The 21,319-nt window shown below is 47.8% G+C and overlaps 1 protein-coding gene across 2 annotated transcripts in view; it reads left to right on the top strand.

The window, feature by feature from the left end:
• ANAPC1 (anaphase promoting complex subunit 1) overlaps positions 1–21,319 on the top strand; it is a 180,736-nt gene that overhangs the window by 139,932 nt on the left and 19,485 nt on the right. The window contains exons 50-51 of one of the 2 annotated variants that reach the window (XR_012065178.1): positions 1,336–1,420; positions 18,132–18,349. The gene's annotated coding sequence lies outside the window, so the exon portion shown is untranslated. The remainder of the gene's footprint in view (positions 1–1,335; positions 1,421–18,131; positions 18,350–21,319) is intronic. The other variant, XR_012065179.1, reaches the window with a different exon arrangement.

The following is a 21,319-nucleotide window of genomic DNA, read 5'->3' as shown; positions in this document are numbered from 1 at the left end:
GTGAACTCTGTTCTCAAACAGCATTTCTCACAGGCGCCCGGCTGGTGACTGATGAACTGGCACGTTTGTGGAATTAAAATTGGCATAAGAGCCTCTGATCGATTGTAATGGAGATGATGATAACAGCTCTGTTACACACTGTACGTGGACTTCCTCACTGAATCTGTACAATTGTTGCTGAGTCCAAACTCATTCTGCTCACTGCACGACAGGCTAATAAATCAGGAGATGAGGTGTGGGGCAAGGAATAATGACTTTATTTGGAAAGCCAGCAGACCGAGAAGATGGGGGACTCATGTCCTAGGGAACTATCTCACCCAAGTCAGCATTCAGGCTCTTTTTATACCAAAAAGGGGGAGAGGGTGTGGTTGGTTGTTGCAAACTTCTTGGTGTCTAAATCCTTTGTTCTTGTAGCTGTCCAGGTAGGTCAGATCATGGTGTTCCTGTAAACCTCCAACAAGACAAATGTTATTTCCTGTTCTGTCAAAAAAAAAAAAAAGGTGTTCTACCCTCAGAGGTCAGAGCCTTGAGAATGGGCTGTCCTGTGTATTTCAGGCTCTAGGCAATGTTCTTTTACCAAAGGTGCGGAACCAGCATGACTGAGCCCAGGAAACAGAGCACAGGGTTAGAGCTAAAGGAACAGATCTCATATGGAGTCAGATCTGTTCTTCCCTGTTACACGATGACCCTCCGAGCAAATACTTTGACAGTTTTGCAGACGCGGACCCCCAGGATGACAGAGCAGCAGGGGTAGGAGGAGGAGATTGGAGCCCCCCAGCCCAGCCTGCTGCCCAGGCCAGGCTCAAAGCTCCCAAGAAGCCAATTCCTGCTTATCCTACTGGCCTGTAGGATTGTGGGGGGCTCTTGGCATCCTTGTCCTTAGTGCCGCCTACAGAATCCCTGCTTCCTGGGGGATGAACATGGAGTTGAAACACGGCAGGGGTGGTCTTCCAGGACGGCTGCCAGCTGGCAGTTCCCTGAGGCCTCTCCGCAGCCCCAGCCAATTCCAGGAGGGTCTACAGTTCACTCCCGTCAGGCCTGGATCTGCAGAGACTTCTGGTTTGTCCTATCCGTTCAGCTTCTCTGGCAGGTTCTGCGTTGACTCAGAAGCTGAGTGCCTAGGCTGTGAGCACTAACAGTGGCCGGCTTGCCCCAAGCTGTGGACTGAATGTGCCCCTCCAAATGCATACTTCAAAGCCTAAGCATCCTACATGATGGTGTTGGGGGGGGGCCTTCGGGAGGTGATCAGATCACGAGGGTGGAGCCCACGTGGATGGCATTAGTGCCCCTGAAAGAAGACACACAAGACAGATGATCTCTCTCTCTCTCCACCAGGTGGGACAGTGAGGCTCCAACAAGAAGACAGCAAACCAGGGAGGGACTATCACCGGACACTAGATCTGCTCCAGCCTCCAGAACTGTGAGAAATCATTTTTTGTTGTTTAAGCCATCCAGTCTCTGGTGTTCTGGTGTAGCAGCCCAAAGACATCTGGGCCCCGTTCTGCAGGAGAGAAAGACAAAACTGGGTCCCTCTTTTCCTTTGCACTGGCTCTAGGGGACCCTGTCACATCTTGACACTGCAGGAGGTGGTCCTGTGGGCAGCGTGGCTTCCCCGGGTGCCGGGTGAGAGGGGCTGGGACCTCCGGGGGCTCCTGGGAACGGCAGGCTGGCTGGGAAGTCAAGGAAGGAAGAAGCTCCAGACAGAGCGAGAAGGGGCAGGAGGCACCCAAGAAAGGGCGCCATGGCACCGCAGGGCTGGCGGTTCCAGGCCTCAGCCCGCCTGGAGCTGGGGCCGGAGGGACGCCCCAGGGGCCTCCCAGCAGCTCGTGTCTGCGGGTCAAAGCTGGTCCCCATGTAAGCATCAGATATCGCCCTCAGGCCAAACCACGCGTCTTTACAAATGAACCAAAGGGAGGCTTAGAAAGGATTATCCCCGAGAAAAGAGTGTTGTCCTGGTCTCCCAGCCCTTCAGCCACCCTCCCCAAATTACAGTGAAAATGCTCTTCTGGTGTGCGTGTCTCACAGCAGGAGGTACAGTGTGACTCACACATATGGATGAGCTCCGAGTCCCCTGCTCCGTGATTCCCTTTGGCGGAATGCAGGTCACAGACGGAGAGCTCTGGAGGGACCCCCGGTGTTTTCTTGTTGAGATGGGCTTTGGAGAGCGCCTGCTTCATGCCCCGCCTTTCACAGACGTGGCCCTGAGGACCGGGAGAGCAGGGCACTCGGACCGGGGCCACACAGCGACTTCGGGGTGGAGGAGCCGTGGGGTTGGAGTTGGAGGCCCGCCTGAGGTCACGGCTGTGCCATTTACAGGTCGTGTCATCTTGGAAAACCCTGACCTCTCGGAACCTCGTTCTTTCAGCTGCAAAATGGGACTATTAATGGCATGTGCTCTAGCTCTTTGTGAGGCCTGAATAGGTAAAAGCAGGCTCCCTGCTCAGCCCCCGGCCTGGAACAGTACCCCGTTCTTATTCTGCTATTGTTAGTGGTTTCAATGCCTCATTCATTGCAACCCGTAGTTACTCCTATTTATGGGCTCATGTTTTAATTTAAAAAATATTTATTAGGTCCTTACTATGTACCCAGTAATTAAGCCGAATGTATGACAACTCAAAGGTTTTAGCCGGGTCTGCTGGACCCTGAGTTTCCACCTGGAGGCAGGAGCTGAAGAGACGGCAGTGGGTGTGGTTTTGAGTGTGGATGGAGGAGAATGGATGGGACCTCCAGAAACAGGAAGAGCCAGGGAAAGGGTCTGGGAAGGGAGGGTACTCAAGGGTAGGAGGTCCTGGGCAGGGAGCCCGTGGAGATGGCTTTGTGCATTTGGGGGTGAGAAGCCTGGCTCAGTTCTTCCCTCGCCACGTGGCTCTGAGTAATCTCTTAGGCTTCTTTGAGCCTCAGTGTCCTGATCTGTAAAGTGGGTCACTAATAGCACTGCTTTTATAGGGTGTTGAAAGGACCAAACTGGGAAATACATGGAATGACTTAGGCTAGTGCCCAATAAATGTTTAGTACACGCTTACTCTTCTGTTTGAGGCTTCAATGTTCTCATATTTAAAAAGGAAGATTACAACAGCTTTTCTGCTCTGGAAAGAAAACAAAAAAGGGCCACGTGTGTGAAAGTTATCTGGAAACACAAACTTGCAATGTACTATTATTGTTGGAGGAAACTTGAATTCAGTTTTGTTGGGGAGGGCGGGGAACGTTAGGGACACGGGGAACTTTATGTGTTGAGTTAGGAGAACGAGATTACAGAGTCACATGCTGGGTTTTGAAAGAAAAAAAGTGGTCTAAAATACAGCTGTGTGTTTGCCCAAAAGATTTGTGGAAAGAACATAAAATCCCTCATCGCTGGCCTCTAGTTTAATAAAAAAAAAAGGGAAGCTTGATTTATAGGCCTGCCGACCGAATCAGCAATGTGTGGTGCCATCCGTGAGACAGAGGGAGTCGTTCTGGGCAAACTAACCTTGTGAAGTGGGAGCAGGCTGCTTGGGTCCCTAGTTATCAGCGCACGCTAATCTTCGAGGTAATCCACTAAACGCTTGTGAGATGATTTTTCCAGCAGCGATGGATGGTTGGGCACACATGCTGCTAACAGAGCAGTGTTCTGCCCATCACGTGACGGAGGATGGGTCTTTCCAAATGTTCCAGTTTGAGCGTGGTGCTTTATGCCGGCTGAGAACGCTTTTCATCTGGGGAGAGTGTAGATGGCTACTTTTTTGGAGTTTCTTGTTGTGAATTGCAGCCTGCCCCGGGCGAGGCTGTCCGCCCCTTAGTAATGAAATTACCCTTGAGCCTGCGTCTCGGTGCTTCTTTAATGATCTGATACCATGTTGAACCCAACGAGGAAGCACCAGAGCCGGGGGAGGTGTGTGGCGGTTGTGACTGCACCGAAAGGCAGGCAGGTGATCAGAGAGAAGCTCTTGAGAAGGAAGCGAGGGCACGGAAGGGGGCCGCTGCCTCCAGGGGCTGGGACGGGTGGAGGGCGTGTCCATTCCAGCGCAAATTCTCTCCCACTAACTGCGCGCCCTACAATTCCAATCAACTCGGACCTTGCCCAGAGTTCGTGCCGTCAGGGGCTCAGCTCCACAGCACTGCCCAGCGCTGCAGAGCCCCGTTGCAAGTCCTGAGTCCCCACGCTACTCACACTGCTGTCCGACTATAGTTTGCGGGTCCCCATTCCCCCCTTCAGGTTCCATAATTTTCTAGAGTAACTCACATTGTTCAGGAAACTGCTATACTTCCAATCACCATTTTCTCCTAAAGAATGAGCAACCAGACGAAGAGAAGGAGTGCAGGGCAGCAAGGTCTGGTTGTGGAGAGGGGTGGAAGGCAGGGTGGCAGGTGCATTTTTCTGTCCCGGTGGAATCGGGGCGTGCCCCACTCTGCGACATCATTATGCTCATGATCAGGAAGCTCCCCGGCCTCGGTGTTTCAGGTTTCACCTGGGGTTTCATTGCCTAGGCGTGCTTAATTCAACCATTGGCCACGTGGTTGAATCTCCAGCCGACCCTGGGCTTAGGGGTGGGGCTGAAAGTTCCAAGTATAATCAGGTGCCAGGCAAGGCTCTGCCCTCGCAGGACCGGGTGGTCTTTATTGGTAAAATGAGGATGGTTTCAGGACCTGCGGTTGAGGGCTGTTATCCAGATTTGACAGGTAAGGCTGGGAGTTTCGGTGGCCTGGTGCTGCGGTGCCCTGGAAGGGCAGGACTGAGGGTGGTTCAGAGCGAAGGTTTCAGACAGCACAAACACCACACTGTTAACACATCCCCCACACAGCCCACAAAGCTTTCTAAAAAGGTAAAGTTAAGACACATGACTTTGTCAATATTTGGAATTTGTTGTCTCGAGAGATGGTCTCTGTTGAACAATCTAAATGGTTTGGAGACAGATGAGGATGACGATTGCTCTGAGCCCGAATGGGCTGTTAAGAGAACAGGGCCTTTCAGGGGCTGTTTCCCTAATGTACTGGTTCTGGGAGGAAAGGCCAGGTCCTTCTACAAAGAGCTTGTGTCCAGGACCCTGTGACGTATCCTAGACTAGAGAGCCCTTGGGCTTGACCTTGATGGTTTTTCTTATTATGATCGTCTTTGTTACACTCATTGTTCTTCAGCAGGAGAAATGAGCTCGGAAAATGCTTTGCCATATTGCGTTCTTAGGAAGTGGAGTTGGTAGCTGTGATCCAAAGCTTCCCCTATTAGATCTGTTGCTTTAGCTCTAACCCTGTGCCCTGCTTCCCGTGCTGAGTCATGCTGGTTCTGCACCTTTTGTGAAAGAATGTTGTCTACAGCCTGACATGTACGGGATAGCCCGCTCTCAAGGCTCCGACCTTTAAGGGTAGAACACATTTCCATTCAGATGGAGATAAAAAGTTGCAGAACAGAGAATAACATTTGCCTTGTCGGAGGTTTACAGGAACACCATGACCTGATCTACAGGACAGCTGTAAGAACAGGGGATTCCGACACCAAGAAGTTTGCACCAGCCAACCACATCCAGTCCCCGTTACAGTATGAAAGGAACCTGAGTTCTGACTTGGGTGAGATGGTTCTCCAGGACATTAGTTCCCCATCTTCTGCGTCTGCTGGCTTTCCAAATGAAGTTGTTGTGCTTTCCCCCAACACCCCGTCGCCTGATTTCCTGGTCTGCCGTGCGGCGAGCAGAACGAGCTTGGACTCAGTAACAGAAGCAGAGCTACCGGCCCGCCTGCAGCTTGGTCAACAGAGAGAGGGCGTGAGGAGACAGGACTCCTGACCCCAGCTGAGGCTGTGCGTGCTTGGGTGCTCTCGGAAAACCAATTTCCAATTTCTGGATCTTGGTTCCTCAATATAAACAAAGAGGATTCAGCCAGACGGCATTTATTCTTTGTTTTCCAATTCTCCTGAGACGGATGACCCCACCACCATCAGTGACGCCGCTTCCTGAGAGGTAACCACGTGCCAGGCCTGGTCAGCTCTCCCCACCTCGGCCGCGTTCTCCCCGGCAGCGCCTCCAGGAGGCAGCAGCCTAATTGTCCTCATTTGCGGGTGAGGGAATCGAGGCTCAGAGGCCGAGTCCACTGAGTGACAGAGAACAAGCTAAGAAAGAGTTAAGGGAAAACTGGCTTCATTAACAACCGCAGGCGGTGTAGAGAAGCCTCAACAGAAAGGGCTGGGCGCGTGTGGTTGAAGACATCTGGAAAGCTCTTTAAAAACAGGAGGAGAGAGAGAGACCCCCAATCTCCGCAGAAGAGACCCTGCCTGGCTCAGGGCCGGCCCTGGGCATCCTGGTCGTGCTCTGCCCAGGAGTAAGGGGCGGTCCCGCAGTAGCTCGGGAGCCTTGGTGATGGCCCTCCGTGAAGAAATATTTGACCCTTTGTTGCTGTGTTGGGGAAACACGAGATAGGAAAGTAAGCCACTCAAGAGGCAAAATGGAGCCAAAACCATCTCTTGCTCTTGCAGCCTCCTGGGCATTCAGTCCACCTTCCTCAGCATCATCATGTACTGAAAAATTAAAGAGACACAGGGGTCTGATGAGGGGGACTTCGCCCTTCCACCTACGCAAAGCGTGTACCCTCGGTTTTCCAAGCACGAGTTAATGAAGGTAATGACTGACCGTCTCTTTGCCAAATCCGCAAAACACAATCTCAGCCCTGAGACCAAATGGTTTCAATTCCCCACTACCTCTCCTCCCTCCTGCCCTCAAGATAATTCCGGGGTGGGGGGGGGACGCGCCGGGCGGAGAGCAGGTTAGAAAGCATCAGGGCTCAGTCCTCCCACGGCCCACAGACAAACCTGCTCTGTTTCTCTTAGGATAACCTTGCCGTGGTTCTCACTCCTCTTCTCTGTCGCCTTATTTGAATGCTTCTCTGTATTGTGATCAGCGAGGCTCAGTACACTCTTCTCTTTAAATCTCACAACAACCCAGTCAATAGGTCTAACTGGCTGGGTTTGCAGTTGAGGAAAGTGAGGTTCAGAAAGGCTGAGCTGCCTCTTTGAGGTCACCCAGCTGAGAGCAGTGAAGTCGGGAACAGGCTCAGGCAGTCTCTCTGCTTCCTGAGCTGCTGGTCAGCCCGCACAGACACCCCCCCCCCACCGCTTCTCCTGTTTTAAGGCAGGGTCTTTAATGCCAAGCTGTCCCAGGGCAGGCAGCCAAGCAGATGGTGAACCCTGGGGCCATGTTTCCGCAGTTGACCCAAGAACTTGATGCATGTCTGGGTCGCCAACACCAGAGCAGGGGGTTCAGGGAGGAAGGACCAAAGATGGGAATGTGATTTGCCTTCCTTTTCATGGCTCAGGACTCAGGGCTGCTAGAATTTTCTCCATGTGGGAGGCAGTGTCCGACTTTAACTAGATTATGAGCATGGAAACTCCAGTAGTGTGTGTCCGTCCATCAGAATGAAATACTGCGATTAGTAGAACTGTTAGAAATCAGAATGATCGTTTTATGTCTTACGTCATCTTGGGCAACCTTTCCCACGTACACAGGACTTTGTGGTATAACGGTTTGGCACATGAAATTGTGTAGACATTGTCTGGAAAGGAATATGTTTGTACACCAACAATGAAGACCCGTCTTCCCTTCTCTGGAGAGGTGATCCTGAGGCAACAGTGTCCTTCCAGTTAAGGCACAGTGTCACCATTGGGCAACCATATTATCCCTTTTAATTTCCTTTTTGTCCCAGTGACATCAAAGGCTTCAAGCTTTGGCATAAAAAGGAGCAATTCCCTTTGTGGCCATGCTTTTGGAAGGAGTTGGTTCCGTCAACTCTAAACAAAGAAGAGTGACATGAGTGACTTCGGAGTGGCATTAACAGACTGTGCACTAGAAAACAGCGGGCTTACTAACCGCGACACCACTGACCTGTGACACATCCCAGATTGTGCACGTACTTCTTAAGACCACGATCGAAAGCAGATCTCTTAGAAATCCCCATATGTGATAAAGATAAGATCCCTTTTGGAAAAGAAGCAAGTATACCTCTGTGTAGGCCTTCCCAGTTTGGAACGGTTCGGGCTCCAGTGACGTAGACCAGTGTACATCCCTGGGCCAGTTTACATCTGTGTAAACCTTCTCACCTTCCAACCCTTAGAAGAAGCAAGGAATGCTCACGTGAACCCCGACCCATCTGCTTGCTCTGGAATGCTCCAGAAAGAGAGGAGAGAAGAGGGGGTCTCAGTGTTAGTGAGGGGCCCATCGTACCATGACACTGACGAATAGCTTCCGGAGGCAGACGCAGAGCTGCTTCAAGTGGTTGTGTCAGCAGTGACTAAGGCACCTCTGGCCCGCGGAGGAGCGGTTAGAAACACCAGCGCAAGTGATTCCCCTTACCTACCGACCACAGCGACCACAGCCTGCCCTCGCAAAGCTCTCCCGAGGGGAAAACCCTTTTCTAGGGCTGGTGGTAATTCAGTTTTATAGGACAAAGAGCAGGACGTGGGGCTGGGGTTGAATAAAACTTTCAAAGCCCGTGTGACCCTCTTGAAAAGAGCATCATTTACAGTGGATGAAATTTTGTGTTTGTGGTCATTTCCATGAAAGCCTTGAGATGCGTCTTGGTGCTAGCAATGTGATGTCTCTAGGGGGAGTCCGACTTAGAACTGCAGCCTCTTTCTGTGCAACATACGTTTTCCCCTCCGTGCATGGATTCTGTGCATTGGATTTGAAGTCCTTCAGAGTATTTCTCCAGAAATGAACGCCCTTTTGCAGAAGCTGACCTTGGGAATCTGTAGATGTGACCTGGACTTGTGTTAGCAGGAGGTGGCCGAGCGTAGAGGTGAAGTACGTGGCTCCAGTCCCAGCTTCACCACTAACTAGTAGTGGCAACTTGGCAAGGTCCCTTCTTTTTTGTACCTCAGTTTTCTCATCTGTAAATTGGAGATGATGGTAGTAAAATATGCTTTATAGGTTTATTGGGAGGACTAAACAAATGAATAATACATACACAGTGTGAAGAGCACTGCCTGACACGTGGTGTGCACTCAACTGGGTCAATTAGTGGTGCTGTCAACGTGGCCGCGACAGTTCCAAGCAGCAGCAGAACCATGTGCTGGAGTTCTGATGTCGCGCACTTGCACATTGCCAAGAGCTGCCTAACATTTCCCCCTGGTCATCTTCAGAGACACTTTTTAATTCAATTCCGTGTATGCACATTCCTTCCTTTTGTGCTATCTGAAAGGGCTTGGACATGGTTCAGAACTCTGGGGAGGAGGCAAGCGAGATAAAGTTTTCCCTGTGGACCAAGTCAGCCCTTGTAAATGGTCTGTCTCTGATACTCAGGGAAGCAGCCGCTCCGTCTCAGCAGGACCAGCCCTTGATCCCTCCTGGCAACGTTGATGAGGGGGGCGTGGATCTTGGTCGTGTTTTTTGACTTTGCTCACAGCTTCTGCTCAGTCTCACTCTCACCTGCACTGCTGTCTGCTCACGGTCCTCCTGGCGGTTTCTGGATGGCCTTTCCAATGCTTTTTTTGGGTGAACCATTTAATTGAAGTATAATATGCGTAGAGAACCATGTGTGCATCATGCTGAATTATGACTGAGTCAACACACGCCATTTAGATAAAGACTTTGAGCATTACCAGCACCCAGTACGTGCTCATGTCTCCTCCCAGCATCACCTTCTCCAAAGGGAACCACGGGGCTCACTTCCCTGACAGTAGACTGATTCGGCCGGGTTTATTACACTTTGCGTAAGTGGAACCACACAGTATCTAGTCTTTTGAGCTTGGCTTCTTTTGCTTAATATTCCATCTGTGACAGTCCTTTGTGTTGTAGTCCTTTTTTTTGCGTCCCTGCATAGAGCTCTGTTGTATAAAGTTATTCATGAATTCTCTTTGTTTGTACATTCTCCTTTTATGGACGTTTGAATTGTTTTCAATTTTGGACCATCATAAATAGTGGTGCCATGAACCTGTCTTTTGGCAAACCCGTGTAGGCATACCCCTTGGGGATGCATTTGGGAACAGAACTGATGGGTCAGGGGTATGCATGTTCAATTTCAATGAATCTTGCCCCACCGTTGTCCACAATGGTTGAACCAATTTCTAGCCCCACGAGCAGCGTGAGCTCTCCTCTCCCAAACATCCTTATCAACGCTGGGTACTGTTAGCTTATTTTCTGGAGTGTGTGTAGTAGTATCTCATCGTGGCTTTAATTTGCATTTCCCTAGTGACTAAGCAGATGGGACACCTTTTTAAATATTTGTTCACCATTTGGATACCTCCTTTTGTGAAGTACCTGTTTACATTATTTGTTCAACTTTAATTTTTTGAATTAAAATGTTTTAACTTGCTCAATTCTTAAATTGGGTTGTTGGTCTTTACCTGATTGGGAGATTTTCTTTATGAATCCTGAATGTGAGTCCTTTGTTGAATATATTTGCTGCAGCTACCTTCTCTTAGTGTGTGGCTTGCCTTTTTACTTTCTGATGGTGTCTGGTACCCACGACTGATCTCTCTGTCTATGAGTTTGCTTGTGTTTAACGTCTAATTAACCTACAACACTATCTTAGTTCCTGGCACACAACACAGTGATTCAGTATTTCTGGACATTACAAAATGGTTACCATGATAAGTCTGGTAACCATCTGTCACCATACAAAGATATTAAATTATTATTAACTATATTCCCCATGCTGTCTCGGGGACATTTCATCCCCATGATTCATTTATTTTGTAACTGGAAGTTTGTACCTCTTAATCTCCCTCACTTATTTCCCTCACTTTCCCACTTCCCTCCCATCTGGCAACCACCAGATTGTCCTCTGTATCTATGAGTCTGCTTCTGTTTTGTTATGTTTATTCATTTGTTTTGTTTTTTAGATTCCACATATAAGTGGAATCATATGGTATTTGTCTTTCTCTGTCTGATTTATTTCACTAAATATAATACCCTCTAGATCCATCCATATTGTCCCAAATGGCAAGATTTCATTCTTTTTTATGGCAGAGTAGTATTCCATTGTGTATAGATGCTACAACTTCTTCAACCATTTATTTATTGATGGGTACATAGGTTGCTTCTGTATCTTGGCTACTGTAAATAATGCTGCTATGAACTTAGTGGTGCATATATCTTTTCAAATTCTTTGGAAAAAAAAAAACCAGAAGTGGAATTTCTGGATTTTATGGTAGTTCTATTTTTAATTTTTTGAGGAAACTCCATACTGCTTTCCATAGTGGCTGCACCAATTTACATTCCCACCATCAGTGCAGAAGTGTCAAAAGCCAGCCCCACTGGCCTTCAAAGCCAGATGTTCTGGAGGTTCATCTTCCTAATGCAGGTCCCCAGTGCTGGAAAGCCTGACATGGGTCTTGGATCCCTTTCTCTTTGGGGAGAAACTCTGCCATTATGATTATCCGCCTGTCATGTGTCACCTACCCAAGGGCTGACTGTGTCTGACTATACTGTGTCTTCATCCCTCCTACCCGTCTCATTCGGGTTCCTTATTTATGTCTTTAGTTGTGGAAAATATTTCCTGCTCGTCCTCAGGTCAATCTCATCAATAGTTGCTCTATAAATAATGATGATTTTGGTGCAACCACAGGAGGAGGTGAGCTCAGGGTCATCCTATGCCACCATCTTGGCCACTCCCCTGAAATACAACTGATACTTGGGTATTGATTGTATGTCCTGTAACCTTGCGGAGCTTGCTTATTAGTTTTGATAGATTTTGTTGCTGTGGATTCTTTAGGATTCTCTATATATAATCACATGTATATGATTATGTCGCCTGCAAATAGAGTTTTACTTCCTTTCCAATTAAATACCTTTTATTTCTTTTCTTCATAAGACTTAGCTGATTCCCCCTCCACCCTGGGCTGCTGCAAGCCTTTGATTCATTTCCAATGTTCTGAAAAATCTGACTTGGAGAAAATTTGCCAGTTTTTTCATTGCTTTTCTGGAGGGGCAGACTTCTGGAGGTCCTTACGCCTCCACTTTTGCTGATGTCACTGTAGTCTTTTAATTGGAACATTTGTTTCATTTCCATTTTATATAATTATGTCCATCTTATAATTTGTTTTCTGTTTGTAATCTGTTTTATGTTTCTTTTTCTCTCCCTTCTTGCTTACTTTTGCATTAGTAAAATATTTTTAATGTCCATTTCCCCCTTTTCTGTTAGGTTGTTAGTTTTATATTCTCGGCCTTTTACACTTGGATATAAATATTTGTATCATATCTCATATTTGTATCATAGCCTTAAAAGAGTTTGACTTTGTTTTTTCCTCTCCTGCCTTTTGTGCCATTATAATAATCATGAATTTTAATTCTACATGTATTTTATTTTCCATAAGACATCATTATTGTCTTATACAACTATTATTTGTTTACATTGACCCACATATATGTCTTTTTCTTTGCTCTTCTTTGTTTCTGTGGTTTTCCTTTCTTTTTCTGTGAGGGAAACATTTTTCTCTTGCTAAAGAATTTCTTTTAATATTTTATTCAGTGTGGGTTTTCTTTTGATGAATACCTTCAGGTTATTGTTGGCGAGACTTGAGATCTGAAAGTGTATTTATTACGCCTTTGATTTTTGAAAGATATTTCACTGGGCATAGACTTTTTTTATTGTAAGTTATCTTCTTTCAACACTGAAAATATCATTCTGTGATTTTTGATTTCCATTGTTTCTATTAGAAAGTTAAAGGTAAGTCTCGTTGCTCCTTTGGAGGTGGTATCCCCTACTCTGGCTGCCTTCAGGATTTTTGGGGAGCCCTCTTTTTTCTGTAGTTTAACTAGAGAATACCATAGAAGACACTGTCAGTGCTCCCCACATTTTCTCTCGACTCCTTTCACTGCTAGGTGGTTGGACTGAGATCAAAGTAGGGACATACTAAATGCAAAAACAATTACAAATTTGAAATCGCAGTAATGAAGTTTATTTTTGTGTGAACCTTAGATTCTTTTGTTCTAGAGAGATGATGAGCCAAGGCCAGTTCTTGGCATATAATTAATCCTCTGTAAATATTTCAATGAAATGTTTTAGTAAATCTTTCAGCAAATGAATGGATGGATGGATGAATCAGACCAAACTGATGCTCAGGCCAAACTGAAGATCAGCTTTTGCTCTGACAGTCATTTAGTTTTCTTGAACAGGTCCCTGAAACTCTCCTGGGGTCATTTCCGTCACTTGCAACAGGAGGGCATTGGCGTAGACCGTCTTAGGGTCCTCTTCTAACTCTACTGCTCTGCAAGATGCCTGGAAATGCACTATCTCTGTGCACAGAGCTCTGAGGTCTGCCATCTCGGTGTCTTCTCAGCTTGTCTCAGGGCTTCCAGACAGAACAGGCTTGTTTGTAAGTTTCTCTCCATGATTTCCTCACATCCGGGAGAAAGGAGATGACACTGGTCGCCCTGCTCTGCCCCGGGTCAGACATTTCCTGTGCTCTCACAGCTCCCCGTCCACACCTCCGCCTTGCTGCACAGCTGCAGAGCCGGGCAGCCTCCTGGCTGCTGCCTGCTTCACCTCTGCTCCACTCCCAAACGCCTGGCGTGACGCCGGACGTACCATGGGAACTCAGCGAGTCACGAATGAAGGAAAGACATTCCTATATCGTTTCTGGCACAGTAGGAACTTCATGGCACAATCTTCTCATCAAGTGGAAACCTCCTTCTCTCCTCAAGATGTCGTTTATATGTAGTGGTGGGAAAGAGATTGTGTTGAAAAGCAAGGGAACCAGACCGTTTAAAGGCTCTTCCCTGCATGTAAGCTACCAGCAGATGGGGAGGGGAGGGAGGAGCCTGGCTCGGCCTCCCTCCTCTGATTCCACCCCTCCCCCGTCCCCGGGCTCTGCTTCCTGGTCTGGGCACCAGGTCGCTCACTCAGAAGGCAAATACGTGCCCAGGCAAGAGGAAGGTCCGCCTGTTTGGGGGAGTGTTGTGTCATGTGCAGGTGTGATGGGGGCCTGCCCGGGCTCTTGAGGGCTCACCCAGCCCCTCAGCCACAGCCCGCAGTGGCAGCAGCTCCCCTTTTGGCGTCTTGCATTTTCCTGTTCCACTCCGTTGAAAGCCTGTGGGACCCTGACTGCCCCATCTGTTCAGCTTATCAGGGGGTGAACCGTGGCTGTTTATTGCTTACTGTTCAAGTGAGAGGTCCTTTCCATGGCAGCCTTTTCCTGCTCTGTGGGAACTCAACTTTCCTTAAACCTGTTTCGTTTGCGGAAGAGATAATGTAGTTTTCAACCTTGTCTCCATCTGCTCCAGATGGGCGACCTTTGGTGGATTCCTCAGAGAGTCAATGTCAAGGATTCCTCCCCTGTCACAGTTAGAGCACTGGATATGTGTGAACACATCTGGCCCCACGGCTTCAAATCTGGACCTCATGGTCCGCTGTCTGGGACAGACACCTGCCTTAGGCTCAGTTTCTCCGTCTGCATTTTGGGGACTTAGATCGCTGCTGTGAGTAATGAATGAGATGATGCGTATAATGGTGTAGCAGAGTTCCCGACTAGATACGCGTTAGTGGTTGGTGTTGCCACAGCCACCGAGGCATGGTAAATATTTAATATCCATTTCCTCCTTTCTTCTTGGCTTCGAGGTGTTTGAATAACAAGTCAGATTGTGATTTCTCTTTTTACTTCAGCAATCAGAAGAAGGCTGTAAGTGCCAAGTCATCTCTTCTGATGTCTCCATGGCTCCTGGCTGAAGTTGTCAGCACGGGCCTCATGGGAATACCATTACAGGCATCCCCTACTTTTCCGAAGTTCAATTTATGCCATTTCACGTTACGAAAGACCCACATGAGTACCTGTTTTTGTGAACCAAAGAAATCCAAAGAAGATTTTTGCTTTTTTTTGGAAAAAGGCATGAAGTGAGAATAGCCATCAGCATGTGTTTTGCAGTGATCCGTTACAGAGGCCTCGCACACCCCAGCAGCAGAGTAGCGCCACCAAGCTCCTGCTCCTGGAACTACACTCAGCGTCTCAGCATCAAGCCGCCATGGCTTTGAACTGTGTCAGTTCAAAGTGAGCCTCTGTGCTTGATCACTGTTTATTTTAAGCATCTGTTAGCAAGATGGGTCCTTAGGTAATTGATTCTTTGCTATTTCTACTTAAGAGAGATTTCATAGGAACGCACTACTTTTGGATAGTGGCCGGGGGAGGGAGGAACTCTTTTAGGAACCCTTTCCCAATTTGTTATTTGCTAAACTGAAAGGTTCTTCATCCCCGGGATTGCCTACATTTCACAACACAGCAGATTTCCTTCTTTCCCATAAAACGAGGAATTTCCTTTGGCAGCTTCAGCGAAGTCCCATGGGATGAGAGTGACCTGGCAGAGACGATGCTCGGGTCTTCATGAAAGATCAAGCTCCTTCCGTAGGTCACGGTCACGGTTGCTGAGTCATGTCTGCTCTCTGCAAAAGGAGGAAATGCCGTCAATAATGAAAAACGAAAAGTCATTGAGGGATTAACGTTGGGTGAAACCCCTTCTACAGAAGATCGCAGTTTGCAAAACCGTGGTTTATTATGAGGAGTGTTATTTGGATTTAGAATTCTGAGAATTAGTGACAAAGACATGTCAGAGATTGTTACTCCTTGGCGTCAACTCACAGTTTTTGTGATGTTTGTCATCTTGATCTTCCACAGATAGTAAAAGAAACCACGCCACCCATAAAGGGTTGTTTTTCACCCTCTCCATTAATCAAACTTTATTCTAGATTTATAAATGGTTTGCTTGACTGTTTCTTTTTTTAAAAAATATTCTTAAGATGATTAATTTTGTTGAAGCCAGTGGGTTTGATCTGCCATGGCAGGGAGTGGCAGGGGGTGTGGACTTTGGTTCTAACCCTTTCTTAAGGAGCAAACAACCTTCCATGGAAACCATAGGTGATTTTTCCTACTTGAGCAGCTGCTGAACTTGAAGACCCTTTTTGCCAGTTTATGTCAAGTGTTACAAGAACCTGGAAAATACAAAACTCCTAAGCGACCACACAAGCAGACAGTCTGTAAAAGTCTACTCGGGGTCACTCAGCACGGGGTGGAGTAGCAAAAGGTGGCCAGGATATTACTAGTCTGTGTGTGGATGAGAGTGTGTATGTGTGTGTGTGTGCGCATGCACGTACTTTAGGGGACCAATAGTTATGTAGTGGCTCTGGGTGGTGCCTGGGGACCTGGGGAGGCACAATTACATAGTAACTTACAGACAATCTCTGAAGTCCAATCATTTTGGAATCCAGTCCCCACTCCCCACTTAAGTGTCTGTGGGAGCTCGGGATGGGGACATAGCTTCTTTCTGACATTCCATTCTATAAAATGGAGCTGATGACAGTCATTGTCACCTAACAGGGCTGTAGTAAAGATTAAAGATGAGCGTGCATATCATACAGCCAGCACAAGTCTGTGCAGTGCATGCGCTGTGACCATGGGTATTTATTTTTATTGCTGCCATAACTAACCACCACAGACTCAGCGACTTAAAACAACACAAACTTATTATCTTATGGCTGGAGGTCAGAAGTTTGACATGGGTCTCACCATGTGAAAATCAAGGTGTCGGTGGGGTTGTGGTCCTTTCTGGAGGCTCAAGGGGAGAGTCTGCATCTTTGCTCATTTGGTTTGTTGACAAAACCCAGTTCCTCACAGGTGTAGGACTGGGTTCCCCATTTTCTTGCTGGTTGTAACCTGAGGGCCTTTTCCAGCTTCCAGAGGTCACTGCATTCTGTGACTTGTGACACTTCCTCCATCTTCAAAACCAGCCACTGTGCATTGAGTCCGTTTCAACACCACATCTCTGACCAGCTCTTCTGTCTCCCTGTTTTGTTTTTAACAGCTCATGTGACTACATTGGGTCCACCTGGATAATCCAGGATGGTATTTCCTATTGTCTGATTAGCAACCTTAAATCCTTCTTCTGCAATCTTAATTCCATTTTGCCATTTTTGGAAGTAGGAGGTGGATGTCTCTGGCAGGATATTCTCCTGCCACCTCATGAGAGGCATCCCCCCCATCCAGTGGGTTTAAAGAAAAGTAGGTGCCCATAGCACTGTGATGCACAGATGCTCTCCAGTGATTGGCGGCTTTTTGAAATCATCAGGATAGATAATGTTGGGGTGTGTGTGGGGATGGGGAGCAGGGGTGGGAATCAGGGGTGGTAGTCTGAGGCAAAAGCGGAAACTGAGTAAAGCTGGTCTTTCCTGACACACTCCAACCTGTCTCTCCCTCCAGCTTTGCACGAGCTCTGTTCCTCACCTCGCTCCTTCCGCTTTTGATGCCCTCTTGACCTCTGTCTTACCAGAAAGTGGGAGTTGCTGTTCTTTACGGTGTCTGCTGACGGCCAAGCTTGTGCTGGATGCTTTGTGTCCATCACTGCACACTCACACTGGCCACTGGCCTGGCTTACGATCACACAAAGTACTAGTTAAGGTTGTGATGGCTCAGGCAATAAACAGGGATTTACTGGGGGCTGCAGAGCCCATTTCTGGAATCTTGGAAAAAGTTGAAACAAGCAGGCTTTGGAAGGAGCAGGTACCTGGAAACCCCTGGATTTTAGCTGCTGAGTAACAAGCCTTCTGGCTAGGATGCTGCTGGGAGGAGTCCTGGGGGCCAGGAGCTCTTGGTCTAGGAATTGTGCCATTCAAGCTGCATATTCCAGGAGAGGGATCGAGAGGGACCGGATGATCGTGCGGTTACATCAGCATGAGGTTTTCAGACATTTCTGACTATGATTTTAGAAGCAGATAAAGCTTGGGCTTGTAGTGGGATCCCTGGTTTGAAAGGAGAACACTTCGTAAAGTGAAAAAGTGGGCTGCCACCAGCTGTTCGCAATGTCGTGAAGGTGGCTGGTCAGGGATTTCTCCCCCAGCTCCATCAGCTATGGCCAGGGGGGCGGTCACAGGCCCCAGCCCCCGGGGGAAGTGGTGTGAGCAGGGCAGCCACCACAGTGGTGACCAGCCTACAGCTGGGAGCAGCGATGATAAAATCTGAATCCAGATTTGTCTGTCCCCCAACTCAGCCTCTCCCACGATTCTGTTCTCCAGAGAAAGTCAGTCCGGCAGGACACTGTTCCCTGATGAGCTAACCTTCTTGGCCTCCCCTGGTGTTTCCATCTTAATGATGACCAGAGGAGGAGGCACCTGTGGCTGGGTGGGCTTCCTGGCCCCGGGGCTGCTGGGCGGGCGAGGGGCTGTGAAAAACTGAGCCTAATTCGTTACTGCAGCAGATGAACCATGGTCAACCTCCCCTCCAGGAAGGCCCAGGAGGAGGAAGTAAGACCCGGCTGTGAAGCAAGAGAGGCCACTGATGGGCGATTGTCTGCAGCCGCCCCAGCACAGTGCCTGTCAGCTCTGGGCACTCACGCCAGGACCACAGGCTGAAGACAGGAACAGATTTGCCAGCTATGAGGCTGCACGGGCTACTCGGGGCTGAGAGGAAATGGTATTTGTTGTTTGTTTTAAAAATTTGACTGTAAAAGGGGGCAAACCTAGCCAGAAATGGGGGCATTTTAGGAGAGGCCATGTAATGGAGCCTGGAAAGTCTGGTGCTAGGTGAGCTGACCTTGCCTTGAGAGCCGTGTCAGCATGCGAAAGCCTTGCCCCAAAGGGGAAGCATGTGTGTGTGTGTGTGCGCGCGTGTGCGCTCGCGCGCGTGTGTGTGTGTGTTGCAGGAGGGTCTGGCTTAGTCCATCTCGGTAGGCACTAGTCAACGAGCAGCAAAGAGATGGGGGTCTGGAACCCATCCCCCAGGGGTCTAGAGTGATGCTTCCCCAGCCTGGTTCTTACAGCGTGACCCCACCTCTCAGCCCTGAGCCATTCAGCATGGGGCTGTGCCCATAGCTCAGGAGGCATGTGGCATCTCTGTATGTGCAAGGCTGACTTGGTGGACACAAGGGGGCTTGATTAAGAAGCATGAGTCATCTAGAGAAGTTAAAAAAACTGACAATTTTTAAATCTACAAAGCGTGCTTATCTCAGAGTGATACCAATATTGCACTCCTAACTGTGTGTCAGGCTCTGTGCATTCGCTCATTTAATATTCCCCAAAGCCTTGCAAAGATTTCCCCCTTTACCAATGAGGAAGTCGAGCTGTAGAAAAGTGAAGGGTGTTGCTGAAAGTCCCACAGTTGATAAGTGGTGGAGTGGAGGCAGAGCCTTCACTGAGCACGAGGGAGAGATGACCTTCAGATGCAGCACAAAAGACTTAGGTTGGACACAAGACTGGTTTTGGGAAAAGAAATCTCGCTCTGAGGTTTTGCAGTGGGTTGCTGTGGAACCTTCTGGATGCCTTTAAAAAAAGGCATAGGATGACTTTTGCAATAGCCAAAAGGTGGAAGCAACCCAAGTGTCCATCAACAGGTGAATGGATAAACACACCGTGGTGTATACGTAGAATGGAATCATTCAGCCTTTAAAAGGGAGGGAATTCTGACACATGCTGCCACGTGGATGAACCGCGAGGATATTTTGCTAAGTGAAACAAACCAGGCACAAGAGGGCAAATTCCATATGCTTCTGCTTACAGAAGAGGGTCCCGGAGTAGTCAAATTCCTAGGGACAGAAAGTCGAATGGTGGCTGCCGGGGGCTGGGTGGAAGGAACTAGGATGGGTGTGATGACAGAGTTCTGTGGATGGATGGTGGGGAAGGCTGCACAGCCACGCGAACGTACTTAATGCTACTGACCAACAGGACACGTAAAGATGGTTAAGTTGGTAAAATTTAGGTTATGTGTATTTTACCACAATTAAAAACAAATAGGATGGTTAAAGTACTTCCTGAGGGTGAGGGCTGGTCCCTAGATTGCGCCCTCAGATGCCCTGTGACATGAGCTGGGAGAGCTTGATGTAACTGTCTTGTCTTTTCCTGGCCTGGTCCTTTCCCCCGGTGTTCTCTTAATTATTAACTGGTAATTCTGTCTTGTGTGCTTTGCTCTCAGTGTCCCACGTGGCTGAGCACCCTTCACCGGGGCTCGGCAGGCTTGGGCCCCTGGGAGTGGTGTTTTTGTGGGCAAGCCTGGCTCTGTGGTTTCTAAGACGTTGACTAGGTTTCGTGTTGCAACCCTGGGAAGAGGGACTGGGTGCTTTTTGCATGAAAAAAAACGTTGTGGCCTGATTTACACGTGGGTAAGTTTTCAAGAGTCATTGCGCATGAGACTCACTGCGGAATGTGTGCTCCCAAAAGGAAAACAAAGTGTGATCGGATTTATGATGCAAGTGGGAACGTCAGAGGGCCCGTGCTACTCTGAGTCCCAGAAATTGTGAGTCACACCGGGGATGTATCAAAGAGGCCCTTCAAGTCACATTCAAGTTTTGGTGGGAGACGTCCTTAGCGAATGCCTTCTGTTAGCTGAACTTTTCCTCCATTGCTACTCTGTGCATCTCCTGCAAGGGTTCAAGTGCAAGGGTTTGTGCTTTTCTTTGCCCTTCCCTTCCCCACAGCCCTTTGTGCAGACATTAGTAAGGCCGGTGTCCTTCCATATACTGACTGCTTGTTTGCTGTGTCTCTTTGCCTAGCCACATCCTCCTGTTTAAAAACAAAGTTTTGTAATATATATCTGCTGTCATATACATCTGAAAGTTGTTAAAGGAATAGATCCTAAGAATTCTCACCACAAGGGGGAAAATAAATCCTCCCTGTCTTTTTTTTTATTGAAGTATAGCTGATTTATAATATTTGTTAGTTTCAAATGTCAGCAAAGTGATTCAATTATACATCCATCTATCTACCTATCTATCTATCCATCCATCCATCCATCTACCTACGTAGACAGACAGACTATCTATATAGACATATCTGTCTATATTCTTTTTCAGATTCTTTTCCATGACAAGTTCTTTCTTTCTTTCTTGCATCTATATAAGATGCTGGATGTTGACTAAACCCATTGTGGTTATCATTTCACAATATGTGTATGTCCCATCATTCTGCTGTGCACTGTGCACTTTAAACTTACACAGGGCTGCATGTCAATTATATCTCAATAAAACTGGAAAAAAAGAAAAGAGAAAAAAATTTAAAGAGTTTGTTAAAATACAATGCTTATTATGCTCTCCTAAGTTAAAACAGATTTTTTTTTAACAATAGCAATAGCAAAACAGCAATAAAATGTTCTTGGCTAAACTTTATCTGCTCTGCTTGAATATGGTTGATAAATTTTATGTGGAAACTGTTTCCTATAAGTAAAAACAGAGCACTGTAACATTTTTTTTTGGATCTATGTGGTACTGACAGGAGGCTGTGTTAGTTTGCATTATGTAGAGATCAGAATGGTTTCTTATGTGGGACGTTAACTTCATGTGGCTGCAGAGTGAAACCAATCATCAGAGGCTGTGCTCTGATCCAGCAGGGGGCCCCTGGGACACTCACAGTATCGTCTTAGAAGATGTTATGCACAGCGAGGTCCATGTTTCTA

Source organism: Vicugna pacos, chromosome 28 (assembly GCF_048564905.1).
Source record: "Vicugna pacos chromosome 28, VicPac4, whole genome shotgun sequence".
NCBI classification, from domain to species: Eukaryota; Metazoa; Chordata; class Mammalia; order Artiodactyla; family Camelidae; genus Vicugna; species Vicugna pacos.
This window is presented reverse-complemented; position numbering and strand designations above follow the sequence as displayed.